General features: G+C 44.1%; 1 non-coding gene across 1 annotated transcript; it reads left to right on the forward strand.

The window, feature by feature from the left end:
• Positions 1 to 15,001: 15,001 nt before the first annotated feature.
• On the forward strand, positions 15,002 to 15,165 carry LOC142437987 (U1 spliceosomal RNA). The gene has a single exon (XR_012782480.1). It is a non-coding gene; the product is annotated as a U1 spliceosomal RNA (small nuclear RNA).
• Positions 15,166 to 15,560: the final 395 nt, after the last annotated feature.

Raw genomic sequence — 15,560 nt, forward strand, 5'->3', positions numbered from 1 at the left:
CCTTCCACACAATCATCCCACTGCTGAGCTCAAATCTAGGAAGGGGGTTTGATAAAGTGGTTCCCAACTCCCCGCAGGACCTGTTGCCCAGAATGAGGTTCTGTGCTTACACACAACTGCGAGGGAAAGGGGGGGGGGGGGGAGAAAGTCTCTAACTTCTTCATGTTCTGCAGTGAGGCGCAGCATCTAACTTAGTTTTCTTCACAAAACGGAGCTCACTGCATTATCAATGGGCATATCTCTGATAGTGCCCTGAGGGAGAATAGACTTGTTTCAATACAATAAGAATCGGTTAATTTGGATTATTCAAAGAGCAATGGACTTCTCTCTTACCTGGGAGAATCCATTGCAGATAAAGTCAATTGCTGTTCATAAGGTTTGCCTCCTGGGAGGTGTGTTGAAGGATCAATACAAAGTCATTCTCTAGCCTGTAAAGCCAATTAGGAAAGCAGCGCCCTGACTGGTCAGGAGGGCAACAATTGTTTTTCAAGTAATAACGCAGATTTCCCTATTGCTCTATCTTTGTTTGATATGTGAAGATGATGGCAATAGAGTGAGGTCTCTTATTCCCTGATAGCACATCTCCAATCCAGCATCTAATAATCAGAATAACTTCATGAAGAACACTTTTCACCATCAGATCCAATAAGCAGAATTGTAATGGAAATTTACTATTCATAACTGAGGTAGAATGAAGAAGGGGGCATATCTAACTGCTGCGTGTTCAGTTTCTACTTCAAGTGTAGTTCAACACTCTAAGGTTATATTTAAGGATAATTTCATTATCTCAGCAATGCTGAATCTCATCGATTCTTTGTTTTCCCTTACATTCACTGCTCTCTGAAACAAGAATGTGCTTTACAATTTTGAAAATGGTGTGGTAGAGCCATCTTATCCTCTTCCAAACTACGCCCAAGTTCAGGATGGAGAGAGAACCAAGGTCAAAAGCCCAAGGCTGATTCTTCAGAAATGGAGGTCATATATACCTCCTTTCTCCAACAGTTAAAAAAATATCATTTCTAACACCAATCATCCTTCCCGCAGTATTCTACTCCTATATTGGGTTTGATATTTAGTTTTAAGGGCCACTCAGAAATCACAGACTATATTCATGATTATGGGGTTCATTAGAGAAGTGATAAGTTAGGAGTCAGAATCAGGAAGGACTCAGGACACAGTCCTTTCATCAAGACAGCCTCTTTCTTCTCAGTCCTGCTCATGCACATAAGCAGGTCTCTACCTGATGTTGGCCCCTTTTTCTTTCAGTTTTCTCGGGATGGTCTGGTTTCTGATGTGGTTGCACAAGTATTACGAAGGCCTTTAGTTCTGATACGTGGCTTATCCTCCCACAGGCTTCTTACCTAGCGGTCTTCAGTTCTCTTGCTCCATAGATCAGGAAGCACACTGCATTGTCCCCGTCAGTCATGTTTCTACGGCCACCATTTCTCTGCCGTACCTCTTGTCATACCTCACTACCATCAGGGCTACAGCTCTCCTTCTCACTGGTCTAAGAGGTTCCCAGTGCAGCGCCCTCAAGTCCAAAGGATACACCCTGCCCTTGTCTTTTTGTCCTGGTGGTAGTCGGATTCCCCCTATACGTTCCCTTTTAAGCCTAGTGGTCAGGCAAATCGGACAATCCTCTTCTTAGAGTCCCCTATCTTATTGCACGTTCCACCTCCACAAGGTAATCATACATCTTATTTACATTATTAAAAAGGTATTTGATTCGAGGTGCCCGGGTGGGATAGTGGTTATAAGCTAGGCTGCCAACCAAAAAGGTATTAAATTCCTTTGATGAGCCATTAATGCCTCATTTGCATATTCCTACACAGTCATTTTGTGGGGCTTGCACGACTGTGACTAAAGAAGGCACTGTAAGTCATTCGCTGCGCTGTAACAATCGCTGTCTGTTATACACTATTTGATATTTTTCTTTCTTAGTCTTACAGACTTAGACTTAGCGTTACAATCTTAGACTTAATGAAAGGTGATATTATCCATTGCTGTTCTACATGTGCTGGTTGGTCTTGTATCTGAGGAGAGGAACTTTCCGTTTTCCATCTTTATGCCCCAGCCCCTAGTCCAGCACCTGGCAAAAAGCAGGTATTTAAAGACTCTAATTAGTATATAAGCCCAGTCCTTTGAATTCACAACACATATATTAGGTGCCAATGTCTATTCTAGGATAGAAATTAACTAAGAAGAAAAGAAATGGGTAAGAAAGGGTTCTTGCATTCTTAAAGCTAACCTCAAAAAGGTGTTCTTAACAGAGTTTCAGACAATCTGTTCAATGCTCATTCATGTGCCAAATACTGATTAATTGCTTGGTGCAAGAGAGCTTCAAAAAGTTTGTATCAAATGGAATGAAAAGATAATGGATATTTTCCCACAAATTTTAAGAAGCCTCCTGTATATGCTTGGCACTCAGAAGCCAGAATAAAAATACATCATTGCCCTGTGGTAGCACTTAGACATGTAAATTATAGTGTGCCACCTAACTATCAGCCTATCTGATGGTTCTAAGATCTACTCTCTCTCTTTCCCTTACGATGACTTCAGGACATCGTGTGAACTGCTATACAGAAGCCAGTCTAATCTCCAGGTGCTAAAGTTTCATAATCCTCCAAGTTTTGTGTGCAGGATTTGGTATTCAACTCTTACCTACTGGTGATCAGAATTGAGTCAGCAGGTGTCCTGTTTTACCTTGGCACAGGGTGTGTGGGATTCTCCTGGTGATCTTGTCCGAAAGAGAAGGACCATCCTTTGGTTATGGGTGTGTGTATGGGGTCCCACACTAAGACCTCCCAAACAAATGCCACACTCCTTTCTAACTTGACTTGTAATCTTGTCTTCCACTGTTCATTGGTGGCTTGTGTCTCGGTGGCTTAGCCCAGAGCTAAAGTTTACAAGTACAAAATTACTTTAGGATAAATTAGGATTGAATTGCAACCTCTGTCTTTTTCCATGGCTGAATGCATTCAAAATCTGGAGCCTGTCACTTTTAATTAGAAGAGCTTAAACATCAGAACAGGTATGCAATTAAAGCCAGTGTTGAGACACAGCCTTCCCCAAATCTCACTGTCCTCTTTCTTGGAATGTCTAAAGTACAAGATCATGGTGTCAGGCTGGATTCTCTAGACAGGTAAATGTATATATTAAATAAATAATGATTCAAAATCATCTCATTGCTAAGTATTATTAAATATTATATATACAATACTATCACACATTTCTTATCATATATATGTATACATATTTATATAAAATACCTTACACAGTTGTAGAAGAGGGTAAGTCCAGTCCAGTTCAATTGCATGGGTCAGATATTAAGCTGTAGGCTTTTCCTAACTCCAGTAACTGACAAATCAGGAAGCAGGAAGAGCACAGGTGGTAGATGCAGAGGTAGATGAATCCAGGATTGGCTGGTCAGATGTCAATCAAATTGCAAACTCTGTTGCTTCCAAGTGTTGTCAGGCAATATGGCAGGCCAGAGGTTCAAATTCAAAGACAGAAAGAGGGTGTGGAAGTTATATAACCTGGTGTCGATTCGAGGATTAAGAGTGTAAGGGTGGAGTCTAGCCTGTTAATCAGGATATAGCTAATGAGCCCTTTGTGTGGGCATGGCCTTCTCCTGAGGATTCTGGGAATTCCTATATTTTCATCCTTGGAGGCAGAAGACACACACACTCTCTCTCTGCTCATTCCATTAGCGATATCCCTGTGGAGAATACTCATGGAGAGAGACTGATGGAGTCAGACCTCTGGAGCCAGAAAAGCTAGGTGGAGAATCCCATCAGTGCTGAGATACTTACAATGCCACTGGATCCAGAAGACTTCCCACCCACTGGTGTGTGATTTTCCTGCATTTAGCATCATTGCATGTGTTTCATGAGTCAGAAAAGGATTTTATAGATTGGTATTGGACATATAAGCTAAGATTGGACTTAAGGACTTGATCTGGACTGGACTGGATGTTTTCTCAATATTCAACTGCTCTTGTATATAGAGCTCTGTCTTATACACATATGAGTGTCTATGGGTTTGTTTCTCTAGTTTACCCAGACTAACACGAGGGTAAATCGTCCAGTGCCAAAAGACGCTTGAAAAAGGCTCTATGATTTCAGGTGACACATAGCAGCCAGTTTCTTTCACACTCAACAAATACTGTCTCCTAATTTATCAACTGTCTTTTTATCTGAATTTTTGGATTTATACAATAACAAAAAATCTGCTATTCTACTACTTTGCACATTAACCTGGGTTTCAGACCATGCCTAGATCCAAGCCCATGTCTATCAGACTTGTAGCTAAAACAGTCAGCTCTTCAGAAAGCCTATTGCCTGTCCTACCCTCTGCCACTGTCACAACACCTCATGTGGAATAGGTGACTAAGATAGATTATAAGGGACTTCTGAACAGGGCTTTAGAGGGACCAAAGGCAGCCAGGAAGAGTCAGTGGCAGGGGATGTTTTGCTGCCACTTCCTTCTACTCAAATATCTTGTAAGAATGAAATCCTGCAGCAGCTAGAGTACTGTGGGTTAATTCAGGGCCTGGGAGATTTAGCAGAAGCTGGTTGTTCCATCTTCCTCAGTAGCCTGGGGTAGTCCTTTGTATCAACTTTATTTTTTACTATGTTTCATATACAAGGGGGCCTCAAAAAGTTTGTGATTGAACTATTAAATTGTATGATACGTGAATCATATGCCAATAAAATGGTTAAGGAAAAATTAAAAGAACTCCTTTTCTGAGCAGACATTAGTCATCAGGCTCTCAACCCCGGATTCCAACCCCTCTAGGGTGAGCAGGATGCCACAGGGGTCCTCCTTGGCTTGTGTGAGAGAAGCAGCCAGCTAGGGCTGCAGAGGAGATGCCGGGGGGTGGGGAGTAGAGTATGAGCAAACCTCTACTTACTGTCTTTATCCTTAACACTATGGTTTCCTGAGCCCCAAAGCCACCAACTGTACCTCTAGTCCAACCCCAAGCCCTAGGTTCATTCAAGTCCCAGCCCAGGAGGCAGGGCCTTGCTGTACAGAGCATAGTGGTGCCAGGGACAGAGAAGTTCCAATAGTCCAGGCTTCAAGATTTCTTCCATGTACCCTTGCTCCTCACATAGTGCCAATGTTCCCTAATGACCTAGTGTTTGGATCCTAACTATCAGTAAGTGAGGAGTGAGTGCAGTATGGATTTTATCTTTACAATTCCCCTCTTCAATTAAGGCACATACTCTACATCTCTGCTACACAATTATTCCATATGCCTTTTCCATCTGCATTCTGCTTTCTCTGTGCGGAGAAAGAGTCCGAAGGAGAAATTGGATTTGCAAGCCGACTTGGATTGCCCTAGGAGCACCTGACTCAGTGACAGACAGTATATATGACATTTTAGAGTTGTTCGAACACCTGGGGTAGTCCTTTATATCAACTTTATTTTTTACTATGTTTCATAAACAAGGGGGCCCCAAAACGTTTGTGATTGAACTATTAAATTGTATGATATGTGAATCATATGCCAATGAAATGGTTAAGGAAAAATTAAAAGTAAATGTCAAAATAAGGTCATGGAGAAATTATGTTGTGTTTTAATTTTTGTTTTCTGCAAACTTGTTAATGCACTCTTGTATTTACACACAGACATGTACGGACACACATACGCACACATTCATAGGTTCTTGAGTATCCCATTTCTTTTTTCTTAAGAACATCTTTTAACAAACAAAGAATTACGTCAGGGGAATTATCTCTTTTGTTTGTCTGAAAAAGTACTCATTTCACCTTCATTTTATAATATGAGTACAGAAATCTGACTCTAGATCTCTGGATTTATGGTTTTATTTGTTTTTGTACAGAAAACATGCTTCTCCAATGTATTCTACCTTGAATAAATTCTGGGAAAAAGGTCTACCGTAATTTTTTTTTTTTTTTGGTATAGGAAAGCACTTTGCATACAAGAGCAACTGAATTTTGAGAAAACATCCCAGCCCAGTCCAGATCAAGTCCATAAGTCCGATATGTCTGATACCAGTCTACAAACTCCTCCTCAGACTCACAAAACACACGCAATGATGCCGAATGCAGGAAGATCACAGGCCAGTTGCTGGGAAGTCTTGTGGATCCAGTGACAGTGTAAGCATATTAGTGCTGGCAGGGGTCTCCACATGGCTTCTCTAGCTCAGGTCACTCGCATAGCTCCATGTGTCTTGTCAGCTACAATGTCTCCCAGAGAGTGAGCCGAGAGACAGAGACAAAGAGAGAGAGAGAGAGAGAGAGAGAGAGTTGTAATTCTTAATTGTTGCTCTGTAGTATGCTTTTTTTTCCCTTAGCTCCTTCAAGATTTTCTTTTTATCTTGATTTTTGGCAATTTTTGGCTTTATTGTTTATATAGTATTTTTAAATTACTCTGTTTGGATATTATGACTTTAGATCTTTGGTTTGATGTGTTTCAGTATTAGGGAAGTTCACAACCACTATTTTTCTTAACCCACATTTCCTCTCCTCTCTCCCTGGGCTTTATACCCATAACTTACTATTTTATGTCGCTAGAGCTCTAGGATTTTTTTTTGAGGTTTGTGTTTGCTTATTACTCTATTTTACTTTTTCAAATAAAATGTTTTCTTAAACAAACTTCAAATTTACTAATTCTTTCTTCAGCTGTATCACAGCTATTGATGAGCCGGTCTAAGAAATTCTGCATCCTTAAAAGTGTCTTTGTATTTCTGGGTTTTTATTTCCTCCTTTGATCTCTTTCTTCTAATTTCCTTCTTGATGTTGCAATGTGTCATTCATTCTGACATGCTATAGATCTTCTCTCGTCTAATAGTTCTGATAGCTTAGTCATTTCTGAGTCTAGTTCTTTTTTTTTTCCTCTCTGCTCACTACCCTTTGGAAATCCATGGCCAGCCGAGTCTCCTCCCACTCCACTTTAGAACCCCACAACCTCCCTTGTCTCTGCACATTCATCGTTGGCATTCCATGACATCCACTGTCTCTGTCCACTCTTCTTTGGAACCCATGTCACCCCTTGTCTCCTTGTACTCAGCGTTGGAACCTCATGATGCCCCTAGGTTCCGTTCACTCCCCTTTTGAACCTCATGAAGCCCCTTGTCTGCCCCCACTCTTCTTTGGAATTCTATGAAGCCCCTTGTCTCCACCCACTCATATTTGGAACCCGATGATGGTCCTTGTCTCTGACCTCTCCACTTTAGAGTCCCATAGCATCCCTAGTCTCCACCCACTCCACTTTGGAACCCCGTGACGCCCCTTGACTCTGTCTACTCCCCTTTGGAACCAGATGATGCTCCTTGTCTCCACCCCTTTGGAAGCCAATGATGTCCTATGTCTCTTCGCTCTCATTTGGAACCCCATGACTTCGCAGCTCTCTGCCCATTCATCCTTGGAATGTCATGAAGGCCCTGTCTCCACCGACTCCATTTTGGAGCCCTATGATGCCCCTTGTCTCCGCCCAATCATCTTTGGAATTCATGACGTCCCTTGTCTCTGCTCACTTCCCTTTGGAACCCCATAACCTCTGAGTCTAGTTCTATTAGTTTCTTTGTGTCCTAACAATGGATGATTTCTTCTGGGTATTTCATATGTTTCTTAATTTATTTTATTGCATTCTAAGCATCATGGATAGAAGAGTAGAAACGAATGAAGTAAGTAATTCTTACTCCTGGGATGCTTCATCTGATGTTGGGCCCTTTTTTTGTCCGTTGAGTCCATTTTGCCTGTAGTTGAGGTAAGTGTGAATTTTATTTTTGGTATCATTTCCTATAGTAGCCAGCAGACTTCATATACTTCTAGAGGTGAGGAACTGGGGTGGAAACTGGGGTCTGGGAGTTTGGTTCTTAGTGTAGCATTTCACTTTCAGGTTTCAGAGGGTCCTGAACACCCCAAATCACTCTCCATGCTCTTGCTTCTCCCACAGCAATATATTGATCCTGCTTGGTACTGCATTCTAGGCCCATGATAAGGATAGCACCATTTCTCTGCTTTTCCCTGGTAAACTATATATTCCCAAGTCTGGGAGTGAGGCTTCTTCAGGGTCCCTTCATCTCTTCCCTGGCTTCCTGAGTAAATTAAGCTATGCCTTGTGTCTATGTTTTTTTTCTCAGCGGGAATCCCCCACCCCTTTTCAATATGGTTAGTCATTTGATATTTTCACTGTAATTATCACATCCCTACTTCTGTGTGAATCCCTTGTTCTCACATGAACATTTTGTGCCATGCATTCTTCTTTTTAAATCTTTTTATTAGGGGTTCATACAACTCTTATCACAATCCATAAATGCATCAATTGTGTAAAGTACATTTGTACGTTCATTGCCCTCATCATTCTCAAAACATTTGCTCTCCGCTTAAGCCCTTGGCATCAGATCCTCATTTTTCCACTCCCTCCCTGCTCCCCGCTCCCTCATGAACCTTGATAATTTATAAATTATTGTTTTGTCATATATTTCCCTGTCTGACGTCTCCCTTCACCCACTTTTCTGTTGACCGTCCCTCAGGGAGGAGGTCACATGTAGATCCTTGTAATCGATTCCCCCTTTCCAACCCACTCTCCCTCTACCGTCCCAGAATTGCCACTGACACCCCTGGTCCTGAAGGGATTATCTGCCCTGGATTCCCTGTGTTTCTGATTCCTATCTGTACCAGTGTACATCCTCTGGTCTAGTCAGACTTACAAGGTAGAATTGGGATCATGATAGTGCAGCGGGGAGGAAGCATTTAGGACCTAGAGGAAAATTGTATTTTTTTTATCGTTGCTACATCACACCCTGTCTGGCTTGTCTCCTCCCCGAGACCCTTTTGTAAGGGGATCACCAGTGGCCTACAAATGGGCTTTGGGTCTCCACTCCTCACTTCCCACCCTCATTCAGTATGGTAAGATTTTTTTGTTCTGATTATCCCTTCAACACCTCGTGATCGCACAGGCTGGTGTGCTTCTTCCATGTGGGCTTTGTTGCTTCTGAGCTAGATGGCCGCTTGTTTACCTTCAAGCCTTTAAGACCCCAGACACTATATATTTTGATAGCCGGGCACTAACAGCTTTCTTTGCCACATTTGCTTATGCACCCATCTGTCTTCAGTGGTCGTATCAGGGAGGTGAGCACACAATGTTATGGACTTTTGTTCTTTGATGCCTCATAACTGACCCCTTTGGTACCTCATGATCACACAGCCTGGTGTGCTTCTTCCATGTGGGCTTTGATGCTTCTGAGCTAGATGGCCATTTCTTTACCTTCAAGCCTTTAAGACCAAAGACACTATATCTTTTGATAGCTGGGCGTCATCAGCTTTCTTCACCACATTCGCTTATTCACCTGCTTTTTATTCAGTGGTTGTGTCGGGAGGGTGAGCATCATAGAATGCCAATTTGATAGAAGAAAGTATTCTTGCATTGAGGGAGTACTTGAGTGGAGGTCCAATGTCCTTCTGCTACCTTAATACTAAACCTATAAATATATGTACATAGATCTATTTATCCATCCTCATATATAAATATATTTGCATATATATATGTCTTTATCTAGACCTCTATAAATGCCCTTTGCTTCCCAGCTCTTTCCTCTATTTTCCTTGACTTTCCTCCTGTCCCACTATCATGCTCAGTCCCAGCAATACCTCTTTGTTACATTACCCTTGATCATGCCCTACCAGGCCTCCCACCCCCTTCTCACCACCAATTTGGATCACTTGTTGTTCTCTTGCCCCTGAGTTTGTTAACACCACTAACTTTCTCCCCACTTCTCCCTCTCCCATGTCCCCCGGAACTGTCAGCCCTGTTGTTTTCCCCTCCAGATTGTTCATCCAGCCTATCTTATTTAGACAGACCTATGGAGATCATAACATTCACAAAAACAAGACAGAGCAAAACCAAGCAACAATATACAACAAAACAACAACAACAAACCAATGACAAAAAAACAAAACACAACAAGAAAGAAAAGCTTGTAGTTAATTCAAGGATTGTTTGTTGGCCTTTAGGAGTGTTGTCCAGTCCAGTCTGTTGGGGCACCACTCCCTGTCCCCAAAGTCCACCTTCAGCATTCTCTGGGGACCTCACAACTCCATTCCTTGCTGTTCTGTTGCACCCCCTTAGTATTTTGCCTCCATGTGGCGGGATCAGATCGAGAGCAATTCCCACACTTTGTCTCTGGTGTTGTCCCCTGTAGAGCTATGGGTCAGTGAGGGTCGTCATGTCTCATAGTGGGACTGGCCGTGTGGTCCTCTCTGTGGACTGGCTGCTCTAATTGGGGTCATCCTCCTCAAAGCCTGGTGGGCCAGGATGTGCTTCACTCTCTCCTTCTCCCCCTTCATCAGCTCCTGTGTGCTCCGATCAGATATGTCCCTCTACCGGAGCTACAGATTCAATGCCGGCCTTTGAAATAAATTCTTCTGGGGGGACGGTCAGTGGTCCACTTAGTATTTGGGATTGGGGCCAGCCCCTCAGTGCTCTCCACTGATTCCCTAGTCCACACTGGCATGTTGCATTCACACCTTGGAGCACTGGGTTGAAGTCGGGCCCCTCTTTCCCTGTGGAGATATAAACAATACCCTCACCTTGGGTGGGTTAGTGCCCTGTGACCATGCTGCCCATTTCTTTTTTATTTTATTTTTCTTAAACCATTTATTTTCATTATTCATCTTCTTTTTTATATATATTTCTCTACCATATTTTCAGGCTCAATGCAACCAGGCTTGCTTGGGGACCATTAGCTGTTTTCACTCTCTGGCCATCAACTCTCCTGAGCTAAGATATAAGGCTAGCTAGAACATCAATGTTTAACACCAAAAATAAACTTTCCTGGTACTAATTAATGTTTTCTAAAGATAATGGTGCTTGGAATTGGGTCCTAGACTAACACTTGAGGATTGGCTCATAACAAATTATACTTTCTCAGACTTATGTCTCACCTTTGGGCCTGACTCTGCATTCCTCACCCTCATTTGAGTATAAAATGACCCAGTTACTGTCTACTCTCTGGGATCACCCTGTACCAGAGCATGAAGCTCTGAGATTCTCCTCTATTAACTATATTGACTCCTTATAAAAACAGTATATTGACCATCCCACAAGGTCTAAGATCCTTTCAGAATTACACTCTAGGCTGAGGATGGCTTCTGTGATTCAAGAATTTTCTACTCCTTAAACCACCTTAATCCTGGCACTAACTGTTAAGTCAAACTTGTGACTAACTGAACCCAGTAGTCTCACTTCACTAGTATCTGTGCTGTTTGCTCCGCCCCTGGCATTTCACCCCCTCAGGTGACCTGGAGTCTCTACACTCTCGTCTGTGTTCTACTACATGCCTTTTCCCTGGCCATGCCCCTAGGTCTTCCTGCTCATCGCTCACAAACCTTTCATAGTAAGCACATTCTATATATTTTAAAAATTCCCTGAACAGTCAGTCCCTCTGTTTTCCAGTCTGAACTGAACTCTTGTTCTCTCCCGAGAAGATACTCCCTCCTCCATAACCCTCTCAAATAGAAGCCAATCATTCTCCCACATTTCACAAGCTCCAAGACTCAAAGATGCAGCCCGCAGTTCCTCCTTCTCCTGTGCTCTGCTTGTGAGCCTCTGTCCTTGCTCCTTCGAAACTCATCTTACTTGACGATGCCAATAAGTGCTTCCTCACTTAGGTTACCACTTGATCTCCGGCCACACTCCTTCATTGCCTGAATCCTTTAAACAACTCATCTCAAATACATGCTTTGGGGAGGGATACAACTACAGAGCTTCATTGTAGGACATACCTTCACAGGGCATCATTACACTTGACAGCCTGTGGTGTGTTCTCTGCATCAGCAACCCCCTCCGTTACACAGGGACCCTTCTCATGGTCACTTCAATTCCAGAAAAGGCACCACCTGGCAAAAATGAAACAAAAGCCTTCTTCTTCTTCTTCTTCTTCTTCTTCTTCTTCTTCTTCTTCTTCTTCTTCTTCTTCTTCTTCTTCTTCTTCTTCTTCTATTCTAAGGGGTCAGGTGCAAGAACGACAGGGACAAGAAGCTTCTTTGGTAACAGTCTCCATGCATATTTTCAATGTGGGGGCCCCCTTTCACCACCAAGGGGGTCCTTTTTCTGCCAGGGAGTTGTGAGTCTCTTCATACCGCGAGAGCACAGTTTTATCACTCGTGTATTAGTACTGCTATCTTCTTACACACACTAAAAGGAGATTCAAAGAAACAAAAAGCCAACAACAGAAACATCCTGAAGGTCCAGTGACTCCCACACAGTGTCTGGGGAAGTGGCCCACCATCAATTAAAAGAGGAAAATAGAGATTCTGGCTACAAACATTTTTAAATAATACATGAGGGAGATAAATGAAAACTTTCATAACTCAGAACTTGCCTCTTCCAATTTCTCAGGCTTCCTGCAATATACTAGGGCAGGAGGGTGGGCTGTGGGGGGGTGAGGGGGGCTTCACAATAAGTTGACAGAAGTCACCAAGGAAATGAGAACAAAACCACTATGTGAACCAGGAATATGAAACCCGGTTCTTTAAAAGAATAGCACTGGCGAGCTAAATAAGATCCCCCGAGAGCCTTGTGCAGGTGCCCCATTTGTCCTGGCCTCTGGAATGCATGGGGAGGTACAGTGGCAGGCACTCTCCAGGCTCCAGCCAACTGTATTTAAATAAGCAGCTACACACACATCAATTCCAGGAAAACTGAGAGCATCCCATTCATCTAGGACTCTAAGGCTGAAGGAATCTTCTAGTTCTGCAATCTTAGTGTGTCAAGGGGAAAAAAATCAGTACATTCAAAATGGAAAAAAGAAGACTGGTACAGAGTTGGGGGACAGAAAACAAGGCTTTAAGACAAGCCAGCAGACCTTGTCTCCTTATATGCATGACACAGTACCAGTCGCCACCCCTCCCACCCCCAGATTGGATACATCAGATGTGTGTTCCCTGGAGGTTTGGGAAAGAAGTCCCAGGAGTTCCCCCATGAGATGGTAGGTGAGCAGTTTTTGGAAACAGCTACACTAGGTTCAAACAACGGATCTAGAAACAGAGTTTGTCACAAGTAACAAAGCTATGTGGCAAGACCTGTTTCTTTCCAAACTTAAAAACAAACGAAAAGTACTAGTCTGCATTTTGGTAGGAATTATTTTGTTTTATTTTCTGCAAAGCAGCGTAACATCATCATGATCATAGGACTGCTGGAGGAAATTGTGGTCACGACCGTAAATATCATGTGCACATGGGCAGTGGGGGAACACAGGAGGTGAGGTGGGTTCTTTCAGTACAAACAGAAAAAAAATAAGATTCTAGATTCCGCTTTGTCTACATCCTTGGCCTTCCCTGTCACTTCTCAGCTGACTGCAATCTGGTTTTCTTCCAGGAAGTGAGGAAGCTGTTTGTCCCTTGGGTCGTGCAGCGGTCCTTCAGGTTGCCTTTAATGGGGACAGCTCGGGCACAGATGTTGCACACGAAGGGCTTCAGACCAGTGGACTTCCCACTGTGCTGTGCAGCCAGTCCCCGGTCTGGGCCACCGACAAGGGGGTCACCCACCAGCGGGGGGACAAGGCTGAGGTCCTAACGAATGCTCCAGGAATCGCCACTTTGACATAGGTGAGGTGGCTCCAGGCAAAAGTGGGCAGGCTGCCGGGACATGTGTGTTTGCAGAGCACAGCTTTGTCACGGTTTGACACCCACCCCAGAGGTATTGGGGGATCCCCTTTCCTAGATGGGCCAAATGCCACCCTAGAGAAAAGGCTTTGGGAGAGCCCGGATCCTGGGGCCTGAGGTAGCCGGAACAGGACTTTCGGGAGCATGCTCATCTCTTAGGCCTTAACAGTTAAGGCTTCAGAGTGAAAGTCATTAATCGCAGTTACATGGAGCTGGCCATGGAAGGGAGGTTGGCTTGTTTCGAAGCATCCAGAGACAAAGCCCAGCTTCAGACCTTCTGGCTGCTGACACCTGCTGCGCCATGTGCCTGCCCAAGGCCTTCTGCGCATCAGGGTCCACCACCCCTGAGTCCCTGAGTGGAGGGTACCGGGAAGCCCATGTTCACCTGGATTCAGATGTGCTCTGGGAGTTGGCTCCAGCTGCGGCTGCTGCCGCCACTGGATCTGCTCCAGAAGCCAGGGCAAGCTGTTGGCGGCTGGCAGGGGTGCGGGCAGGACATCGGCACTTCGCTGGCTCACTGCCATCTCGGTGCCCTGTCGTCCTTGCAAAATCACGTTACTGATGGAGACTGCCTTTGGGGCGATGGCTGACGTCCTGCGGGTGGCCAGCAGGGCCGTCTCTGTCTTTAAGTACAAGACAGACTCAGACATTGGTCTCTCTTTCGGGTGCCCTGAGCTGTCACCGTTCTCCATCAGACTGTCATTGCTGCTTGGCCAAAGGGCTGGTGGCTCAACACCCCACCGGGTATGTCTTCAGAAGGTGCTCTCCCCTCGCTGCCCATTCATGATGAGCACAGGTGGGTGTTGAGTGCAGTTTCTCTTAAGGGTCTAAAAACTCAGGGACAGGCGCTAAAGAACTTGTAGCGTGAGTGTCTTCACCACGAAGGCACTTGGTGACCTGTTCTTTCCCTTTGCCTCCACGCACCCGGCTCCCCCTGCCACCGTGCCTCTGGGGTCACAGCTTCCATCTCTGGGATCCGAAGCTGCTCCTCCAGGTCCTCCTCCCAACTGATGTGTTGGGATTTCACCTCCTTACTCCTCTCGGTGGTTCGTCCTCTCAACCAGAAAGCCCTGGAATCAGGAAATGTGCCCTCGCTCAAATGCATGTCTAGCCATCGCACCGGATAGCTTCAATGCCTATTCTTTTAGGTTACTGGGAGATGTTCTCTGTCTCAAGTGACCTAAAACTCCACTCCTACCAGTCATCCACCCAACACACTATACTCTAGAGTCTAGACCTTGGTCTTACCAAGAACCCCTTCATTTATGAACTTTTACCCAACTATCTATCTGTCCACCTCTTAACCACGTTCTCATTCACAGACTCCACTTCACCTATTCTTTACCACCATAGAACACCCTACATCATACTTACCTGGCAGGGGAGATACCATGATCCCAACGATAGTTTTCCCAGGGTAAGGCTTATCCATTGCACTCCAGATGTGCTGACCCCTGCAATTTCCCCAAATGTGGGAAACTCACCTGCATAATTTGTGGTAGTGGGGGATGGTGCTTACGCTGTCTCCTGGAAAAAGAGAGTGATAGAAAGAACCCCCTACATCGTGTCCCCCACCCCCAATCTACCAGTCTCTCTTTTATATATTCCAGGTTTGATTTTGATCTGTTTCTCACTTCAATTGCTATCTTGACTCATGGGCCAAATCGCATTCCAGCCGCAAATATCTCCACATTTTTACTAGAGCTGTGTATCCCTACCATAGAGGGCAATGGCTTTAAAACACAGCCAAGCAGTAATATGTGGATCTTAACAGTTGTCTGGCAACTCTCTTGTACTCCATAGGAAAATTTCACCCCATATCCAATTCACTTCAGAGAAAAATAGCACACCTAAGACTTTTGTCCGTTACACTTATACCTCTAATTATGCCCGTTATTGCTCCTATTTAGTGTTACCAAATAGTC

Source organism: Tenrec ecaudatus, chromosome 1 (assembly GCF_050624435.1).
Source record: "Tenrec ecaudatus isolate mTenEca1 chromosome 1, mTenEca1.hap1, whole genome shotgun sequence".
Taxonomy (NCBI): domain Eukaryota; kingdom Metazoa; phylum Chordata; class Mammalia; order Afrosoricida; family Tenrecidae; genus Tenrec; species Tenrec ecaudatus.